Here is a 21,214-nt window from a genome sequence, read left to right as displayed (position 1 = left end):
CAAAAAAGTATTAGCACTCAAAAAGTATTAGCACTCTGAAAAGTATTGGCACTCTGAAACGTATTAGCACTCAAAAAAGTATTCGCACTCTGAAAAGTATTAGCACTCAGAAAAGTATTGGCACTCCAAAAAAGTATTAGCACTCTGAAAAGTATTCACACCTTTCTTCACTCCACTCTGTTCATTCACTGGTCAACTGAGGCCGTCCAGAAAATATGGCACCTGGTATCTGGACTATTTTGAGAGTGACATAAACACGTCTCAAGACACTTCAGTTTCCCCACTTACAATCCAAACAACAATAAGCACCCTGTCATTGTTGACACCAGTTAGGTTTCCCTACAGGAATGCTACATTCATTCACCAGCAATGAGAGTCTGGCGAACCGCTGCGCCTCTCTCCAGTCACACCGTATTTTTCACACACTCCTCCTAACAAGTCTGTCTCACAGATTATTCTTCCGAGGAGAGCTCATTTATTTTATGTGTCTTTATGTTTGTGCACTTTTATCTATTATTGGAGTGCACTAAATGTGCTCCAGTTTCTAACTAGTCTTGCTGAATTATCTTATTCAGCTCATAGGTTCTCTCATGCTGGTCTTGTTACAAATGTAATTTATAACTCACAGTCATGCTCTCACTGTTACTGGCCTTACAGATTCATACAAACTGTTCACAGTAACTTATAGCTTCACGGGACTTCAGACTATGTGTTTTATGAATTACCACATCTGTAATCTGGTTTTATTGAGACAGAACTCAAATAAAACACAGCATTCAAACCTTTGTGTTATTGCCCATTCTTAGCTTTCTGACTCCAGAATACAATGAACAACCTTCTTTCAAACCTCAAGAAAACTGTTTACACTTCGGATGTCCCCACCCTCCGGGACTTCAACCCAGCGAAACATGAATTCTCGTCAGAAAGCATGTGGAGTTGCCAAACTCAGGAAACAGAATTTGTAGAATCTTCAAACTACAGGCCTCAAACCCTATTTTCTCACTTTACTTTACTTGACCTCTTTTATATTATCTTAACACACTGGTCTACATATTTTAAATTTAGCAGAACATTTTACTTACTCAGACATCTGACACCACGAATTTAGGCCTATCGACAATGCCAAAAGTGCAGAGTTCGTTTTAAACAGGTCTCTGCTTACCTTGTACCCCGGTGTCAGACGTCTTTTGGTGAAGTTCTGATTTAGCCGAAAGGCCTCGCTTTTCCCAAATCACGTCGGGGTCACCAAGTTGTCGGAGTTGTTCTTCTAAACTCCTGCACGTTCGTTTATTTGGTCAAAGCATCTTAATTCTGTACAATAAACTAGACTTGAATCTCTAAGAAAAAAAAACACGGACTAAGTAATAAAGTTGTTCACCCGGCGGGGAGAGAGGTGCTGCATCTGCGTAGTCAGGAACACATCTGTTTTTCTCTCCCCTGCACTGTTCTTTTATTGAACACACACATACTACAGGAAATATACATTTTACATTTGTTGTGCAGCCTTTCTCAGTTTTCTCACAGATTCTTTTGCTGAAGGTCAGTTTCCCACACGTCTTCAGGAATCTTCAGTGAGAGGAGTAAAATGCCTGCCTAATATACTGCCGTCTTCTCACGATGCAGACAGAAAACACCTGCAAGCTTTAACCTTGAATAATAAACACTCATTGTGTGACCACACTAGAAGCTACTGTTTAAGGATTTTTCTAACTCTCAAAAGCATAACTAAAAACTCCTAATAATAATCAATCTATAAGCAGCAAATCCCAAATATATCTTAGCTTTAGCTACTAATAATAAGGCATTTATATTTCCACACTTCCTATTTTGCTGTGTTTTATGGGCATGCTGCGCATACTCTAAGGCTTGGGTAACAGTTCCTGTATTTTGATGAACCCAGTGTTTGTCTATATACCGTCTGAGTTCAATTTTAAGGCCTTGCAAAAAGGCTCTCTTCAACTGTTGCTGATAGGCTCCTGCCTCTGCTTCATCATATGGTATAGCAGAGTTTGCTCTAAAAACACGTCTCATCCTATCCAATAAATCTTGTTGGTCTTCTTCGTCCTTCTGTTTGCATTGTGAGATTTTACCATAATCTGCTGTCTGTATATAAACTCTTCGAATTCTTTCAAAGAGTAAGCGTAAGCCGTCCCTTAAATCTGGTGAATCATGTGCTAATGTGTCACCATTGTCATCGCATCCAGTGAAACCTCCTGCTACTCTGCACCAGCGATGACCAAACAGCTGGGTAAAACACTGGAGCATTTCTCTGCCAGATGGAAGCTTCCTTTGAGTTCTGTAATAGCTGCTAAAAACTCCTCTACTCCTTCCTGTATCGGTGGGATACCCTTTAGAGCAGCAGTTCTGTCTTCCTGTGTCCATGGCCTATATACTAGAATAGTTGGCGGCTGTCGGTGATTAGCGTCACCTTGAGCAATGATGTATTAAACATCCAATTTTTGCTTTGTGGGTTTTCTTTCTTATTTAATAGAGCTAAGTACATGGGAGCATGATTGCTTACAGCTATAGTGTATATCTCAATGTTTGAAATGTCAGTCAACATCGACCTGCTGACTAAGAAATAATCCAGACGACAGTAAGGGTGATGGACATGTGAGAAGAAAGTATATTCTCTGTGATTAGGGTGAAGAGATCGCCATGCATCGCAAAGTTCGTAATTACTTATGTACTGTTTAACTATAATTATTGATTGCCAACTGGGCCAAGTCCCTGTTGTGCTCAACCTGGGTATTTATTCATTAAGACCAAAGTTGAGTTCACCCCCAAGAAGAAATGAGCAATCCAAATGTTCAGACAGTGCAGAAAAAAAATGGGGTGTCATCAACATTTGGGGCATATATACTAACAATACATATATTTTGGTTATGTATAGATATTTGTATTATAATAAATCTACCCTCTGGATCTGTAACTGTGTCTAATACTGTAAAGTTAACATTTTTGTGAATTAAGATTGTTACACCTCTGCCTAGAATTATAGAAGGCACCAAACAAATTAGGAAACTCGGGTGATTTAAAATCATTTGCAGCAGTGGCGATTGCTCTAAGACTGCAAGGGAAGCTCAGCCTCCCTTAAAATGTCAAAAAATAAGTGATCAAATATATACTGTTGTGTGTACATGTAATTGACAAAATATGCGCTACAACGCGCTCAACTTTTGTTCAGAATCAGCTTCTTATCACTGGTAACGATGCGGCTTTCCTCTCACTCATTACCGCAGCTTCACAGTGCTTTAAACAGTGAGTTCAATAGCGAAGCAAAAATGCTGGGCTCTGTCCCGCCCATCGGACGCTCAGCGTCTCTGGAGCTCTACAGGGCAGCCTCGGCTGCAGGGAAACGAGACGAGTCATTGGATAAATGCTGGGCTTTGTCCCGCCCATCGGACACTCAGCGTCTCTGGGGGTCTATGGGGCAGTGGGCTGGCCTCAGCTGGCCCGGACGCTCAGCTTCTGCATGATGATTGGATGATCTGTCTGAGGCTGAATCGCTTTTTGATTGACAGCGAAATGAGCGAATCAGCGATCTTGAAATTGAGCTTCCCCTCCTTGAAATACCAGCATTCGCCACTGATTTGCAGCTGTGGCAGATTTATGAATGTCTTGTAATAAGACACATGCCTGTAGTCTTTTAAGGTGGTTAAAAATCTTTAACTTTTTCTCTCTGGTGACAGATCCATGCACATTCCATGTGACAAACCTTAGTGTACCCGTTGGTGTGCGTGTGTCGCTAAAGTCGGACAATGAATGTCACCACAGAAACAGATACACCCAAGTGAAATTATAGTTAGTGCTTGGGGTTGCCGGATATGAAGTCCAGAAGCAGAGATATAGCAGAGGAAAAAGACAGAAAGTAAGAAGGTGGTGGGGGTAAGAGGGGGAAAGAGATATAAGGTTATGTTAAGAAATTTTTTTGTGTGTGAGAGTGTGCATGTTTGTGTGTGACAGAAAGAAAAACGAGTGACAGACAGGTGCGGTAACAAGAGTAAATGACAGGTAGATGAGAGGAGACAAAAAAGAGCAGATACCCAAAAGCCCAGCCTTGGCCCTGCCCACATCAAACAATGTAAACATCATGCTGAGCTGTGCTTTCTATTAGATTACATTTGCCAGTTATCTAACCTCTTATCTAACCAGTGCTACATGTTTTAAATTAACCTGCTGTTGCTCCTAATAAAGCCACAAAGTGATCTCCTGGTCCCTGAACAACTGACCATTGACATACAGTTTATCTACAGCCACTGTAGCCCTGGTGCATTCGGTGATATATTTCTTCCTGATTGGGAATAAACCTCGCCTCTGATCGAGGATCTCCTTTGGGAACTGGTCATTAACGCTGAAGTTCGTTCCCCGCAGCTCTCTGCCCCGACTTTTGACCTGCTCTTTTTGCTTGTATTGCTTGAACTTTGCTACAATTCGCCGAGGTCGGTTGTGATCTGGCGTCTTGCCTCCGAACCTGTGAACATGAATCAAATTCAAATTCAATTCAAAAATACTTTATTAATCCCAAGGGAAATAAAATGTTGTTGCAGCTCTTTATGTAGGTTTCTTCAAAGAACCGTTGTAGATGCTGATGGCTGTGAGCAGGAAGGATCTCCTGTAACGGTCTGTCTTACAGCAGATCTGAAGAAACCTCTGACTGAAGACACTCTGTTGTTGTAGGACAGTATCATGAAGAGGATGCTCAGGGGTCTCCATGATGTTCCTCATTTTATAAAGAATCCTTCTTTGCACAATGATCTCCAGAGGTTCCTGAGGAGTCCCCAGAACAGAGCCAGCCTTCTTTATCATCTTGTTGAGCTTGTTTAAGTCCCTGGCTCTGATGCTGCTTCCCCAGCAGCTGATGACAGAAGGGATCACACTCTCCACAACAGACTTATAGAAGATATGCAGCATCTTGCTGTAAACACTGAAGGACCTAACCTTCCTCAAGAAGTACAGTCGGCTCTGTCCCTTCTTGTAGATGGCTTCACAGTTGTAACTCCACTCCAGTCTGTTGTCCAGGTAAACACCGAGGTATTTATACTCCACCTCCACCTCTTCTCCCATGATGGAAATAGTTTCTGATTTATTCCTGTTTCTCTTAAAATCTACAATCATCTCCTTTGTTTTAGTCACGATCAAAATGAGATGATTGTTTTCATACCATGCCACAAAGCGGTCCACTACCTTCCTGTACTCATCTTCTTGTCCATCTCTGATCCACCCCACAACTGCAGAATCATCTGAATATTTCTGCAGGTGACAGGAGTCTGTCTTGTACTGGACGTCTGAGGTGTACAGAGTGAACAGGAACGGTGAGAGTACAGTCCCCTGTGGTGCTCCTGATGGTCCAATGTGATGTTTTTTACCTCGTCACTTGGGAGTTTCAGTTGACGTTGGAGAAATTCAGGAACAGTGGATTCGGCGTCCTCCTCTGTTCTGGGATACCGGTGAAGATGTGGCTGCTCCGAACCTGTATTTCCAGGATGGTCTCCTTCATTTTTCTTTTCCTCTGGACAGCCTCATCATTCCATTGGTAAGTTTATTCATGCTATCCCTCAGCATTTGGTTCTCAGCTGTTAGCAAAGAGAGCTGTTCCTGGCTAATCTCTAGAGACTCCCTCAGAGCTTGAAATTCCCTGTGGAGGACTTACACCAGGGCGAGACGAGCATCCAGGCTGGTTAGCTTCTTGTCGATAGAGCCCAGGATATCAGCATAGCTTTTTTCTGGAGAGATAGTGGAGGTGCTGGACGAGCACTCTGAATGGGTGCGTTTTGATGTCGGTGTGGCCATAGATGGAGATTTTTGTGGCTTGCCCATTATAATGTCATCAAAACTTTTTTCCACGTAGCTCTCCAGGTTGACCAAGGTTTCCTCGTCCAGTTTGTTTTATTGGGAAAATATGAGACAGTGGTTAGTATTTTACACCTTTCTATGTTTGGCTTGAATTTATTGGCCTGTGTTACCTGAGTTTGTTTAACACTATACCGCCATTTTACTTATGCACAACTCTCATGAGATCTCAGGCGATCATCACCTTTCCTCTGACCTCTGTCAACATGCCAACACAGTCAGGGAGGGATCTGACTGGCATCTGCAGGTTGTGTTGTTAAATTAGCATCTTTAAACATTTACAATGATACTTTCTGAATAATATTAAGATATCCATTGTGGAAATATATTATGTGTGTGCATTATTACTATGTTCATAACCAGTGTGGGAAATAAAATGTATAACTTGTGTGGCCTGCAGAATTGTTATTGCACAAACTTGGCATTGAGTGTGATGAAGCAGAAAAATACTGAGAACTGTAGGGATGTAAAACGATTAACTGGCAGAGTACTCCCTTCTCCTATCAGTAGAAAAACAAGGTACAGGTGCAGGACAATGACTGTCTAAATATGGTAAGCCGGAAAAGTGTGTACGTGACTACATGTGAGAAAAAACTGTAAACAGGGCGCTGCCCATTTTAATGTGTGTTTTAATAAAAGAAATGAGCCCAGTCGGGAGAGTTAAAAGAAGTCTAGGTGCATCCTACCTACATGAGCTTCTCTCACTGGGCCCAGGTATTTTTGAATGACATACAGCTGTCTCCGTGTGATTTATTCTAATGTGTTGTGAATTCCTCCAGTTTACGGTGAATAAACGAACACGCAGAAGGCCCCTTTAAAGGGGTACTTCAACACCATTTTTCAACAATAAATCCTAGTAAATATGACCAATAATATTCAACATATTAACCTTTTTAAAGTAAACTGTCATTCAAGGATGATTTATGTCCTTATTAAGAGTTCAGTTTCTATAAATGTTACTATGTTTTATTTATTTTTCATGTGGCATTTCTAAATTAAAGCATCATAAAGATTTTTTTTTATAAATACTCATTTTAGCCCATCCAATCCTGTCAAACCTCATCAGATCTTTGGTACAAAACAAAAACTTTCCACCTGCTCTTTACTCCCTTTCTTCTGTCCTGCTATTCCAATTTGCAAGTCTATCAAAAATTACTTCTTAGCCCTCTGACCTTTTCTGCTTTCCACAAAAACGTCCATTCTTGTCTCCTGCATCACATCTCTCTCTTTTTAGTTACTTTTAAGCAATAATCTACATCCTCATCTACATTACTGCTTTGTCCATTTTTCTTAAATCACGTTTACTTTTAATGTACTTTTAATTATTGCATCCTATAGATCACCTAATTTTTTTAGAGTTTAAACGACCATCATAATGATATGTGGTTATCCATTTCTCTAAATATTTAAATTTTTATATTTTAATTTGATCCTGTGCTTCCATACATTTCCAATCTTTACATTATTATTCATTTTAGTGTATTTAAATCACCCTTTTCCCATTTTTTGATTTAAATTTGGTCCAGCATATAAATACCTAGGGTATTCTAAATACTGGATTTTTCTCTTCAGTAGGGTGACAGAAAAATCTCTTTTGTGGTAATTCTCACTTCAACTCTTTCGAGTGGAGAATTCTTGCCTTTGCTTCCACAAAAGTTAGTCAGTTTTTGGTATGAGGTAAATCCTAGTGGTTCAAATCCTCCATTTATTTCTCACATGCACACATTTAAACGCGGATTTTACTTAGTATTTTTTGTTGTTTAAAATACTTAAATGCGGATTTTACTTAGTATTTTTTTGTTGTTTAAAATACTTAAACGCAGACTCCGCCGTTCTGGAAACACGGAATTTTAGTATTACTTTCTTAATACTTAAGAGGACTCTGTCCTCCCCTATAACCTCGGAATTTTCAGTATTTTTCCCTAATACTTTAAGCAGAACTTCGGCGCACTGCTGTTACCTGTTAGTGCCTAGGTTTACAGGGTTTGTTTACTTCACGCAATGACCCCCAGTCATTCGTCACACTTTTGTTTTAAATCCAGATTCACTCACTACTTTGTCTTCTCCTCTCTCTCAGAGTTCTGTCAGCCGTCAGACTCCAGCGGGCGGGCCGAGATCCAGTCCCGGAAAGGGTCTGTGTGTCTTCCTGTTGAAAACAGCCGTGCGCACGGTCTTTTCCTGGAGTCTACCGACCCGCTGGAACCATCAGGCGTAGTTGGAATCCGGCTCTCGAAGGACCAAATTAATGTCAGGTTTAACCAACCTAACAATACTTATAACAACACAAAAAGAAAAGAGAGACAAAGTATTAGTTCCTTTTACTCGCTTTGCGAGGAGAAACGGTCATATGCTCAGTTACAGATCTCGCACCGCTCTGAACAGCATCTGTCCGCCTCCTCTTTTTATTGTCTTTCGGGGGTCCCTAGTTTACAAAAACATTGTTCTCTAAAGGATGGGGGAAAACAACAGCTGCATCGTAAACAGGTCATAAACAGCTTTATCTTTTAACAACAAATTTCCCACAGTCTCCTCCAACTTGTAGGGTCAATGTGCCTTTTGTTGAGTGTAATCAGCCTTCATCTTTATGACCTCCTCAACTGGACTGCTTCCTTCTCTGCTAGTTCAGCTCCTATTTATGATCTTTGCCTGCAGACAAACTCACACATCCTTTACTCACACATACATCATGAAAGGTTATGAGATCAAATAGTCAAGTTAAAGAATAGGAGAAACTATAAGACAAATCTTTATTCAATTATTCCAACAGAAATATAATTTTATTATTATTAACAAATCATAAACCGTGCCTGAAATGCTGAAAGAAAAAAAAGACATCAGCGTTCTGAATTCTACGAAGCCAGTGCGCTGTATTTAATAACATCGTAAAACAGCTGATCACACATAAAATCAGCTGATAAGATACACAAACATTTTTCCCATAACACACAAAACAATACCACCATGAAACAGTATGGTTGAGAAACGTATTGACGGTCCTTAAGCAAACCACCGTCTGCAGGACGAGGGAGCAGACAGAGAGCAGATGCCCGTAATCAGACTGCCAACAATAGATCAAACGGGAGGAACACACTGGTGAATCCGCGAAGCACGAATATCACACCTGACACCAACTTCACCGCAGTCAGAAGTCCGCAGTTTTGCTCTTTAAAGACCTTGTCTTTGTTATTGCCATGGCTGAGACAAAAACGTCCTCATAAAGCCCAAAATTGTAACTTCTTCATACAAACTTTGGAGCTACACCAGTCCAGACAGCAGTGCCTCTCCTCTCTGCTGCTCTTCCAAACCGCCCTCACATCAGAACCCCTGAGCCTTATTTCATACGTTCTGGCTGGGCTGTGTTCTAGAAAGTTATCCCAGTGGATAATTTTATACACAAAAAAACACAAGACATTCTGGCATATACAATAATACAAACATTATTTGTCAGTCAGTCAGTCATTTTCTACCGCTTATTCCATAGTGGGTCGCGGGGGAGCTGGTGCCTATCTCCAGCAGTCTATGGGCGAAAGGCAGGGTACACCCTGGACAGGTCGCCAATTAACCTAACAGGCATGTCTTTGGACTGTGGGAGGAAGCCGGAGTACCCGGTGAGAACCCACGCATGCATGGGGAGAACATGCAAACTCCATGCAGAAAGACCCCTGGCCAGGAATCAAACCCAGCACCTTCTTGCTGCAAGGCAACAGTGCTACCAACTGCACCACCGTGCATTTTGTTTATTTATTTTTTATTTTCTATTTATTTATTTATTTTTATGATTTCACGCAGATTACATCAGTGTCAATATCACAGAGTAACATTAATAGCAGCACAGCTCACTACACTGACAGCTGGAGGCAGAGCTTCAGCTGCGATAACTCCAGCTGTCAGTGGGTCAGTGGAAACACAACTGGTACCATACCGAGTAGAGTGAAACCGGGTGGAGTGGAACCTAAAACAAGCCAGTGTAAAAGGGGGCATTTTAGAGATGTAGCTTAATTCTACAAATATATAATTTTCTTTTAATGGTGTTATGAATACACTAAAAGATTAGGAGACATTGCCATGTTAGTATTACTTTAATTCTGGAATACCACATTAGATGCTGATGTAGGTAATTTTCCCATGTATATTAGGCTTTAATGTAGAAATGCCACATGAAATATAAATAAAACATAGTGACATTTATAGAAATTGAACTCTTAATCAGGACAGAAATCATCCTTGAATGACAGTTTACTTTAAAAAGGTTAATATGTTGAATAATATTGGCCATATTTACTAGGATTTATTGTTGAAAAATTTACATCTTAATATTATCCAGGAAGTATCATTGTAAATGTTTAAAGATGCAAATTTAATGTTGAAGTTCTTGTGATATGTTTCCCCTAGATTGTGAAAAGTCTGTCATTGAGTGATGCCTTTATTTTGAGAGCGCGTCCGAAAACGTGACTTCCGCTTAGTACTTCAGCAAACTGAAGTATTCTCTCAATTAGATTCAACGGGATACAGTAAACTATCCTGTCTAACAGCGCTATCTACCACCAAATCCACAATGCTCCTGCCTTCTTTAGCAACATGACAGAAGTTAAGGTAGTCGTTTCTGCTAGCTCCTTTTCAGAACCAGGCAGAGGCTCAGCAGCTACTTCATAGAGGCTTGACCTCAGCCAATAGGTGAGAAGCTGAGGCGGTGATGCCGGTCTAAAGAGCGCCCCCTCTTTCTCAGTTCCGCCCTGTTCATATTTACATTTCTTCCTCATGTTAAGGAGGAAAAATCAATACAGTACGGAGCCCGCAAGGGGACATGGGGGAATTTTTTTATTTTGTGTCCCCGTGCAATACTTTTCCGTTCGCTCTTAATACTTTTGCGTTCCCCCACAATACATTTGCGTTTGCTCGCAATACTTTTGTGTCACCACGCAATACTTTTGCGTTCGCTTGCAATACTTTTGCATCCCACGCAATACTTTTGCGTTCACTCGCAAAAGTTATTAATCACCTTGATAAAGCTGTGCATTTTGGAACAGCAGCACAGATGACCAACTGCTCACAAAACAAACAGCACTGATATGGCATTGGTAAGTTTTATTTGGCATATGCAGGTTAACACACAATGCAGTCAACAATGCAATTAAATGCTTGGGATAAGAAGAACCGTTAAACTCGCTATAAAAATAAAAGCCCTAATGGTTTGCAATAAAAAAATTACACATCATGCAGCAGCAATTAGCTAATAAAGAGTCACAAATTAGGTTTAGTGCAGTATTATTGACCAAAGTTCAGTAGTCTGACAACTTGTGGATAATAACTGTGTTTAAGTCTTACTGAATATCCTTATGTTTAATGCGGATTTCAAAATAAAACTAAATAAATCTCAAAAATGGGTGTAGTGTTTGTTCCATTGCGCAAAAAGTATTGCGTGGGGACGCAAAAGAAAAAAAAAATCCCCTATGTCCCTGCATGGGCTCCCTAATACAGTGACCAAGTAATGTAAAAAAGAAAGGGCTCAGTGAAATCCGTTGGATAAAAAAATAAAACAGGAGTATATTAGAGGGGAAAATAATATAAGTGCGAGTAATATTTATTGAAAAATAATATATTTTCAAAGACATGTTTTACATTTGAGTGGAGATACATTTGAAAGAAATAAAAGGGGTAGGAGTAAAACAGCAAATTTTATTTTGACCTTATAGTTCAAGAAAAAAAATATGACTTGAAAATTGGTGGTTTAAATAAAGATTGTGGATTAAAATAGAAATATATATATATATATATATATATATATATATATATATATATATATATATATATATATATATATATATATATATGGTTAATTGATCAATGATTAAATAAATCTGTTCTTGTTATTATTTTTGTTACATTTATTGGCGCACTAATTTATATTTCTAGCTACTTTTTTGGCCCAGTAATTATTTTATTGATCCGTTTATTTATTTCAGTATTTATTTTTAACTATGGCAGGATTGGTCCTCCACAGTGGCGGCCATAAACTTTAAAACAATGATGACCATGAGGCTCAGTTCGTAGCCTCAGTGTGCTTTAAGAATCAACTTTAACTTTAACTGAGTCAGCCCTCAGTTGTTAAAACAGTGTTAAACAGCAGTCAGAAAGTTCTGCGGAACTTCAATAAAGCGTTGCCTGCGACATACAAAGCACATTGAGTTGTGATTCTAAAATCACCCTAACTATCCTACTTTATCATGGCCAGGCAACTTCTATAGTAGCAACAAAAGGAACCGGATTACTTGATGTCATCTTCTTTAAGCAGCAAGTGGAAAGTGGTGCTTCGTTTGTCACGTGTACAAGACAAACTCAGGAATGGTCAACTCCTCTAGTTTAGGCAGAAAAAGGGAAAACGATGGACCGTGCACAGACGAGTGGAATAAAACAAAAGAGGAAAAATTAGCCTCCTTTGGAAAACCTCTGTGGGTTTTTCTTGACTTGTGCATTACAGACGCACCTTCGATCGGTGAAGTAAAGCTCCTGGTCTTCTTATCCCGGCAAGATTTCTAGCTTTGTCAAGATTCCTGAGGTTGGCCAGTGATGGAGAATGGAATGAATCCCCGGCTGCGAGCTTTTGATTCTCCAGAGATCACCTACGAGTGTAGCAATTCACTACGACTGGAAAATGGCAGTTAAAAGTTTGTTTCCTCTGCTTTCTATAAGCTCTGATGACGTCAGAGCTTCAATGCACAGTCATTTTCCTGACCAAAATAGATGGCCCAACAACTGTTTCTTTAAAGTAGTTATGGGTATCAGCTGCTTATCCATTACTCACCGTGATGTGTCTATGCTTCTCAAATGGCTGAGAAAACGTAATCCCTTCCAATGACGTGCATTTTTACTCTCCAAGTTTTCTCTCTGTTCTTACTCCTGAAACTCTCATTTTAACTCTTAAAAAACGCAAATCAAACCAGTTGGGAATCACTAATTCCATTCATCCCTATAGCCATAGCTCCTTACTCAGGCCTTATGAGCCGATTACTAAGTAATTTCACTTTAGGCTGACTGCAAGTGCCTCACTTCATAGCCCACTCAATTACTGAGACTGGCAGTCTGGCTATAGGATTCTGGTTAATCAAATACATTCAATTGTCCTCATTTCCGGTATTTCACCAGAGCATTATTTAATCCATTCCTTCCATTTATTGGCAGCCTCTGGGACATCCCCAGTCGGCATCTGAGATCACCAACGTTTTTGGGCACTAGTCATTCTTATGTTTACTAGTCCTACATCTGCAATAATTTTTATGACCTTTTTCAAGCACATTCTCCTGTTAACTACTATTATTGCTGGGAGAAAACAGCATAAAGGGTCTCCAAAGCAGAAAGCCTATCACTGTATGCCCAAACAGATCTGCTAGGATCACCACAAGAATCAGTTCCCTCAGCAGAGCAGCATATGTATCTTATCACTTTCTATCAGTAATGTCTATTCAGCAGCTGTAGTTTGCTAAGAAAATGTCACCAGCAGAAACCCCACAGGGGCTGCCAACATCAGCACACACACACACAGACTTGCACACTTACACCTGAATGTAAGGCAATATCTGCACCCATGACAGCCAATGCACATTGCACATTGCTAGATATGTTGACTGATTTAGCTGCTGTAGGACAGCAAATGCATGTGATACAGACAGCTATGCTATGCACCTTCACTATGTATGAGTTTTTGTGGGTTTACAGTAGGTGTGAAAGAGTGGCAATCAGTGACAAACGGCGAGACTCTTGATAAGAAACAGAGCTGGGCCCTGTGCTGAATAGGAAAAACCTTTATATCAAATCAGCTCATTAATTTTAGCAATGACTTAGCCATAAAAGAAGGCTTATTTAGGAAATTCAAGGGCCTAGGATTTTAAACCAGTATGTGTAAATTACACCGTTAGGGCTTTCTTAGCTCTGACAGGGTCATTACAGCATATGTTGTAATGAGGATTAACTTGTTTAGATCCACGCTGCCTGATGTTTCCAGCTCTGATAGCTGTACATAGAAAAGGAAAACAATAGTAATTTTGTAAATTATAAACGTACCAGACATGACTAAAATTTTGAGTTCTTCTGATGAAATGAAATCCGGTGTTACAGCAAATTAAAGCTTCTTTTGAAAAACCGTTTTTCAATATTAGGGCTGAGATGTGCAACATTATTGAGTAAAAGTAACATGATGTGGTTAGTTTGTCAAATTCAATTCATGCTACATAGAAAAAGACTGTTAACGGAGGGTGAAAAAAATTACAACTCTTCTCAGACAGCACCTTATTAAGTAATAATATTCAAAACAGCCTATTGTAGAAAAATACTCAATAGCCTAAAAATGATTCACATGTATAAACATCCCCTCCTTGAACCGTCACCTTAACGTGGTGGAGGGGTTTTAGAGCTCAAATGATCCTAGAGGCTATGTTGTCTGGGGCCTAAATGCCCCTGGTAGGGTCTCCCATGGCAAACAGGCTCTAGGTGATGGGTCAGACAAAGAATGGTTCAAGAACCCCTCATGAAGAACAAAATATCGAGGCACGTGACGTCGCCCGGTACGGCGGAGCCGGGGTCCCACCCTGGAGCCAGGCCTGGGGTCAGGACTCGTCGGAGAGCGCCTGGTGGCCGGGTTGCTCCTCGCGGGACCCGGCCGGGCCAAGCCCGAACGAGAGACGCGAGGCCATCCCCCAGTGGGCCCACCACCTGCAGGGGGAACCGTGAGGGACCGGTGCAAAGAGGATTGGGTGGCGGACGAAGGTGGAGACCTCAGCAGCCCGATCCCCGGATGCTTAGGTTGGCTCTAGGGACGTGGAATGTCACCTCGCTGGGGGGGAAGGAGCCTGAGCTTGTGCGGGAGGTCGAGAGATATCGACTAGAAATAGTCGGGCTCGCCTCCACGCACAGCGTGGGCTCTGGAACCCATCTCCTTGAGAGGGGTTGGACTCTCTTCTACTCTGGAGTGGCCCACGGGGAGAGGCGGCGGGCTGGTGTGGGTTTGCTTGTTGCCCCCCAGCTCAGCCGTCTCGTGTTGGGGTTTACCCCAGTGGATGAGAGGGTTGTATCCCTGCGCCTTCGGGTTGGGGAGAGGTCTCTGACTATCATTTCAGCCTACGGGCCGAGTGGTAGTGCAGAGTACCCTGCCTTCTTGGCGTCCCTGTCGGGGGTGCTGGATAGTGCCCCTCCCGGGGACTCCATTATTCTGCTGGGGGACTTCAACGCCCACGTGGGGAACGACAGTGACACCTGGAGAGGCGTGATCGGGAGGAATGGCCTCCCCGATCTGAATCCGAGTGGTGTTTTGTTATTGGACTTCTGTGCTAGTCACGGATTGTCCATAACGAACACCATGTTCAAACATAAGGGTGTCCATCAGTGCAGTTGGCACCAGGACACCCTAGGCAGGAGGTCGATGATCGACTTTGTTGTCGTATCATCAGACCTTCGGCCGCATGTTTTGGACACTCGGGTGAAGAGAGGGGCTGAGCTGTCCACTGATCATCACCTGGTGGTGAGTTGCATCCGCTGGAGGAGGAGAAAGCCAGACAGACTTGGCAGGCCCAAGCGCATAGTGAGGGTCTGCTGGGAACGCCTGGCGGAGCCCTCGGCCAGGGATGTATTCAACTCCCACCTCCGGGAGAGCTTCGACCAGATCCCAGGGGATGTTGGAGACATAGAGTCCGAGTGGACCATATTCTCTGCATCTATTGTCGATGCTGCTGCCCATAGATGCGGCCGTAAGGTCTGCGGTGCCTGTCGTGGCGGCAATCCCAGAACCCGGTGGTGGACACCGGCAGTAAGGGATGCTGTTAAGCTGAAGAAGGAGTCCTATCGGCTGTGGTTGGCTTGTGGGACTCCTGAGGCGGCTGACGGGTACCGTGAGGCCAAGCGTGCTGCGGCCCGGGCTGTGGCAGAGGCAAAAACTCGGGCCTGGGAAGAGTTCGGTGAGGTCATGGAGAAGGACTACCGGTTGGCCTCGAAGCGATTCTGGCAAACCGTCCGGCGCCTCAGGAGGGGGAAGCAGTGCTTTGCCAACACTGTTTATAGTGGGGGCAGGAGACTGCTGACCTCGACTGAGGACATTATCGGGCGGTGGAAGGAGTACTTCGAGGATCTCCTCAATCCTGCCATCACGCATTCCGTGGTGGAAACAGAGGCTGGGGATTCGGGGTTGGACTCTTTCATCACCCAGGCTGAAGTCACCGAGGTGGTTAAAAAGCTCCGCGGTGGCAAGGCTTCGGGGGTGGATGAGATCCGCCCTGAGTACCTCAAGTGTCTGGAAGTTGTAGGGCTGTCATGGTTGACACGCCTCTTCAACATTGCGTGGCGGTCGGGGACAGTGCCTCTGGACTGGCAGACTGGGGTGGTGGTCCCCCTTTATAAGAAGGGGGACCGGAGGGTGTGTTCCAACTACAGGGGGATCTCACTCCTCAGCCTCCCTGGTAAGGCCTACGCCAGGGTATTGGAGAGGAGAGTCCGACCGATAGTCGAACCTCGGCTTCAGGAGGAACAGTGTGGTTTTCGTCCCAGCCGTGGAACACTGGACCAGCTCTATACCCTCTACAGGGTGCTCGCGGGTTCATGGGAGTTTGCCCAACCGGTTCACATGTGTTTTGTGGACCTGGAGAAGGCATTCGACTGTGTCCCTCGTGATGCCCTGTGGGGGGTGCTCCAGGAGTATGGAATCGGGAGCCCTTTATTAGGGGCCATCCGGTCCCTGTACGAGCGGAGCAGGAGTTTGGTCCGCATTGCCGGCACTAAGTCGGACCTGTTCCCAGTGCATGTTGGACTCCGGCAGGGCTGCCCTTTCTCGCCGGTCCTGTTCATAACTTTTATGGACAGGATTTCTAGATGCAGCCAAGGGCCGGAGGGGGTCTGGTTTGGGGACCAGTGGATTTCGTCTCTTCTTTTTGCGGATGACGTGGTCCTGCTGGCCCCCTCTAGCCAAGACCTACAGCATGCGCTGTGGCGGTTCGCAGCCGAGTGTGAAGTGGCTGGGATGAGGATCAGCTCCTCCAAGTCCGAGGCTATGGTACTCGACCGGAAAAGGGTGGCTTGTCCTCTTCAGGTTGGAGGGGAGTTCCTGCCTCAAGTGGAGGAGTTTAAGTATCTCGGGGTCTTGTTCACGAGTGAGTGAAGAATGGAGCGGGAGATCGACAGACGGATCGGTGCGGCTGCCACAGTAATGGGGGCGCTGTGCCGGTCCATTGTGGTGAAGAGAGAGCTGAGCCGAAAAGCAAAGCTCTCAATTTACTGGTCGGTCTACGTTCCTACCCTCACCTATGGCCATGAACTTTGGGTCATGATCGAAAGAACGAGATCACGGATACAAGCGGCTGAAATGAGCTTCCTCCGTAGGGTGGCCGGGCACTCCCTTAGAGATAGGGTGAGGAGCTCGGCCATCCGGGAGGAGCTCGGAGTAGAGCCACTGCTCCTCCACATCGAGAGGAGCCAGTTGAGGTGGCTCGGGCATCTATACCGGAGGCCTCCTGGACGCCTTCCTCGGGAGGTGTTCCAGGCACGTCCCACCGGGAGGAGGCCCAGGGGACGGCCCAGGACACGCTGGAGGGACTATGTCTCTCGGCTGGCCTGGGAACGCCTTGGGCTCCCCCTGGAGGAGCTGGAGGAGGTGTCTGGAGAGAGGGACGTCTGGGCGTCTCTGCTGAGTCTGCTGCCCCCGCGACCCGGTCCGGGATAAGCGGAAGACGACGAACGATGTATAAACATCATATGTTTCATTAACAGTATTTGTATTATCCTTACCTTCATTCTTCAAATCAGCATAAAAAGTAACAGAAAAATCTAAATGCTTGTAATGTAGTACCACCGAGATTTTAAGAGTGCCCTTAAAGTACATTAGAAGATAAAATTATAAAGTGTCAGTGCTTTTTTTTTATTTAACTTTCAATGAACATATTGCCACTAAATTAAAACATATTTAAAGCTCTAAGCTCCAATCATGGCAAGGGTCACAAGCTTTAACTGGTTCACATAGCAGCAGAACTTTTGATAAAGTGTCATTGCAGCATACTATTTAAATAAAAATCCAAACACCAGTTGCCAGAATCTTGTACCTAGTAGGGCTCACAGTGGCTACAATGAAAGGCAGCCTATGGCAACTAAATCTGTTGTACACAGAGTTTGACACACAATGAGAAAAATAATGACAAGAAGAAATCTTAAACAATCTTATGTCTGTGGGCCAAATGAACAAGATTTCACAGAAGACTTCACAAAAGCATCAGGAAGCCAAATTTGGTCCCAGATCAGTAGCTTATTACTACTGCTTTAGAGCTCAATTTGAAACTTCTACCTTTCATGCTTTGAGCAACAGAGGAACCCAGAATGCAGACTAGCAGGCAGCATGACAATAAGTGCAAAAGTATTTATTTAACAAAAAACTCACTCATAGAAGAGGCAGGAACAAAACAATAAACGGGCAGGCAAGACAAGCTTGGCATGATCCAAAAGAAAACTAGACATGAGCATGATCTAGTAAACAAGACTTGAGCATGATTAGAAAACAAGACATGAGCATGATTTGAAAAATGTTTGCGAGATGTGTAACTGAACAGGTGTGTATTTATGGAGCGTGAACCAGGTGGAGCAAGGAGACAGATTAGCTTGGAGCAGGTTAACCGGATAAAGTTAACTGATAGGACAGAACAAACGTGACTGAGCAAAACAGAGACTCATGAGTACAAACTAACAAACTAGAAAAACCTGAAACTAAAGCATAACCAGACTTCGGGATAAGCGGGACGGTGGTAATGCGCTTATCTAGGTAGGTTTCAACAAGACAAAAAAACAAAGAACAGAGAATGGTTAACACAGCTTAAAACTAAGTCTACAAGTAATAACCCACGATTACCATATCCAAAATATATTTCATCTCAGTCACTTATTGCTATAAATAGCTATATTTCCCAATTCTAAATGTCTTGCAGATGTTTATCACCTGATGGTTGTTCCTTTTCTTGACCTCATTTGTCAGTTCTACTCACTCCTCAAGAATCTCTTTGTCTTCTCCAGCTGGGTAATGGGGGCAAAAATTTACTTTTGCTCTCCGGTGTTACTTCACTTGGTTAGGACTAGAGGAGTTACCAGGCTTTCTGTTTTTCAAGGAGTTAATGCTTATTTCTGGTGATCCTAAACCCCTAAGAGTAGAACAATAGTTGCCCATTTTGTACTTTAGGCTGATTTCCCAACCATAGTATCCAGTAACAGAGCCCTCTTCCTTCAAGCATGGATGTTTTATAATCAAAGCTTCTGCAACATCATCCAATTGTGCAGCAGTAGGGTAACTTGTTGTGAACTTGATTAATGAAAACATTCTTGGCAAATGCTTTCGCTTTCGTCCGTCTTGCGCCGGTCCAAGAATTTCACCTCTAGCGGCACAATACGAATGCCAAGACTTGTAAAATGAGTGACCGAACTTTGACACTTGGGTTCAGCCGCTTGCCTTCAGCAAAGAATTCCTGGTTCCCCTTTGACAGCTGCATTTCTATTTCATAGGAGAACAGAGGAATAGGGAAGCTCTGTGGCCAGCTTTGACATCTTAGTGATGAGGTTGAGGTTGAGGTTGAACTTGAGGTGGTTGACTCAGGTGATGAAAGTATCAGTGTCTTTAGAGGAGTCATCCACACCATGAAAAGGTGCATATGGCGTACGAGTGCTTGTGTTGATTGCTCGCTTGGTTAATTACTCTTACTGTTCCTTTGTCTTGTTTTCTGCTGTTAAAGTCAGGTTCATAAACTGGTCAAAATCATTGTCCATGTACTGCAGTCTGAACCCTTTTTCAGTTCCACACATCTCAATTTTAAGACCACAGGGTCTGGTATACCAGAGGACAAAGTCAGCTTCACACAGTTTTCTTCTCTTTGGACAACCTGAAGCTTCGTTGGAGTAGACATCGTGTGTACCTTCACATCCAAAGTCCAAAGTCATGTAAAACTAAGACATATAATACTTCAAAATGTTTCAAGTGACATGAAAGATGAGTAAAACACTTGACTGTATATATTCCTGTCCTCAATATAAATCTGTAAAATGTATTCTGCCACTCAGGTTCACCACTACCTGACATGATTGTTTGTGGAAAGCAGATTTTTTTTTCACAAATTTACAAATGCATCAAATAAGAAGGACATGGTCTAATCAGTTTTCAGCACTGACAACTTAAAGCATAACAAAAACAGTTTCAATTAGATGATTGGCTTCACTGGACCCACATTGCAGATCTTCAGGATCATTGGGTTTATTTTGTCATTCTAACTGGTTTATGAAAACCAGGCAGTCAGCACTGACAGACAAGACAGATTAGACCACATTTTCCTTATTTCATTCTTCAAATTATGTTTGAAATCTTTTCATATTTAGACAGAACTCTTATTTTTGAGTCTTTGTCTGGGAATGCAATATGAATAACTGAAAAAGTGAAGAAGAGGATAGGCATTCTACAGGCAAGAACCTTGGATTTCCTTGGATTTCAAACCCTGGCTTTGGTGCCCGGTCCATAGATTGGGGGTGCACTGGGCTCCAGCGAGGGGGTCTTGGGCGGGCAGTGTGCGGTGTTGATTAGGAGGTGGCTTCGCCACAGTGCGACGGGATTTACCGTTCAGGAGTGTGGGTGACCGGGATGCTGGGGCACCTCCGGGGTTTGGGTGTGGGGTTGGTGGAGTGCCCGGTTCTTGGCATGCTGTGGTAGCCTTCCTCCAATGGATCCTTCTGTGGCTCTCGCCCCTGGCTGGACACTAGGCTGCGGTTGGAGGTCGGGTGGGTGGGCCAGTGGAGCACGTCTTGTGGCTGCACTGGGGCGGCTGGCTGGTTGTTGGTCTACCTGGGCCGGTTACATGGTGCATGTTTTCCTCTCATGAACTGGCGGGTTGTGGCTGCTGGCGGTGGCCAAATGGTTGGGCAGGCTTGGCAGTGTGCTGCTCTGCTGGCTCTCATGTCTGGGGGGGATCGGGGTGGCGGACTAGAGGGTGGCATGGATGGGCTGCAGTGTGTGGGGTGATAGGGTTGTGTCATCTTCTTGGATATGGGGTCACTGGCATTTGCATCGGCTGACCAGTGATGGAAGAGCTGAGCTGGATAATGTTTCTCCCTGAGCTACTGTTGCAGTGGCGGTGATGTGGTGTGTTTTTGTGGTTGCCGGGGGCATGCCGGCTCCGGGTGTCTGTTGCTGGCTGAGGACTTCTTGCCAGTCGGGGGTTCCGTTGTGGGTGCAGTGCTCGGTGGTGTCTGCCCTGTTGCACCTGTGGGAGGAGGCTGGGGTGGCATTGCGTGGGGCCCTTGCCTTGCCGTCGCAGTGCGCTGTGTGGTGGGGGGCAGGATTCGGTAGGGGTGCTTGGAGCAGGAC

The sequence above is a fragment of the Girardinichthys multiradiatus genome, chromosome 23 (genome assembly GCF_021462225.1).
Source record: "Girardinichthys multiradiatus isolate DD_20200921_A chromosome 23, DD_fGirMul_XY1, whole genome shotgun sequence".
Taxonomy (NCBI): Eukaryota; Metazoa; Chordata; class Actinopteri; order Cyprinodontiformes; family Goodeidae; genus Girardinichthys; species Girardinichthys multiradiatus.
This window is presented reverse-complemented; position numbering follows the sequence as displayed.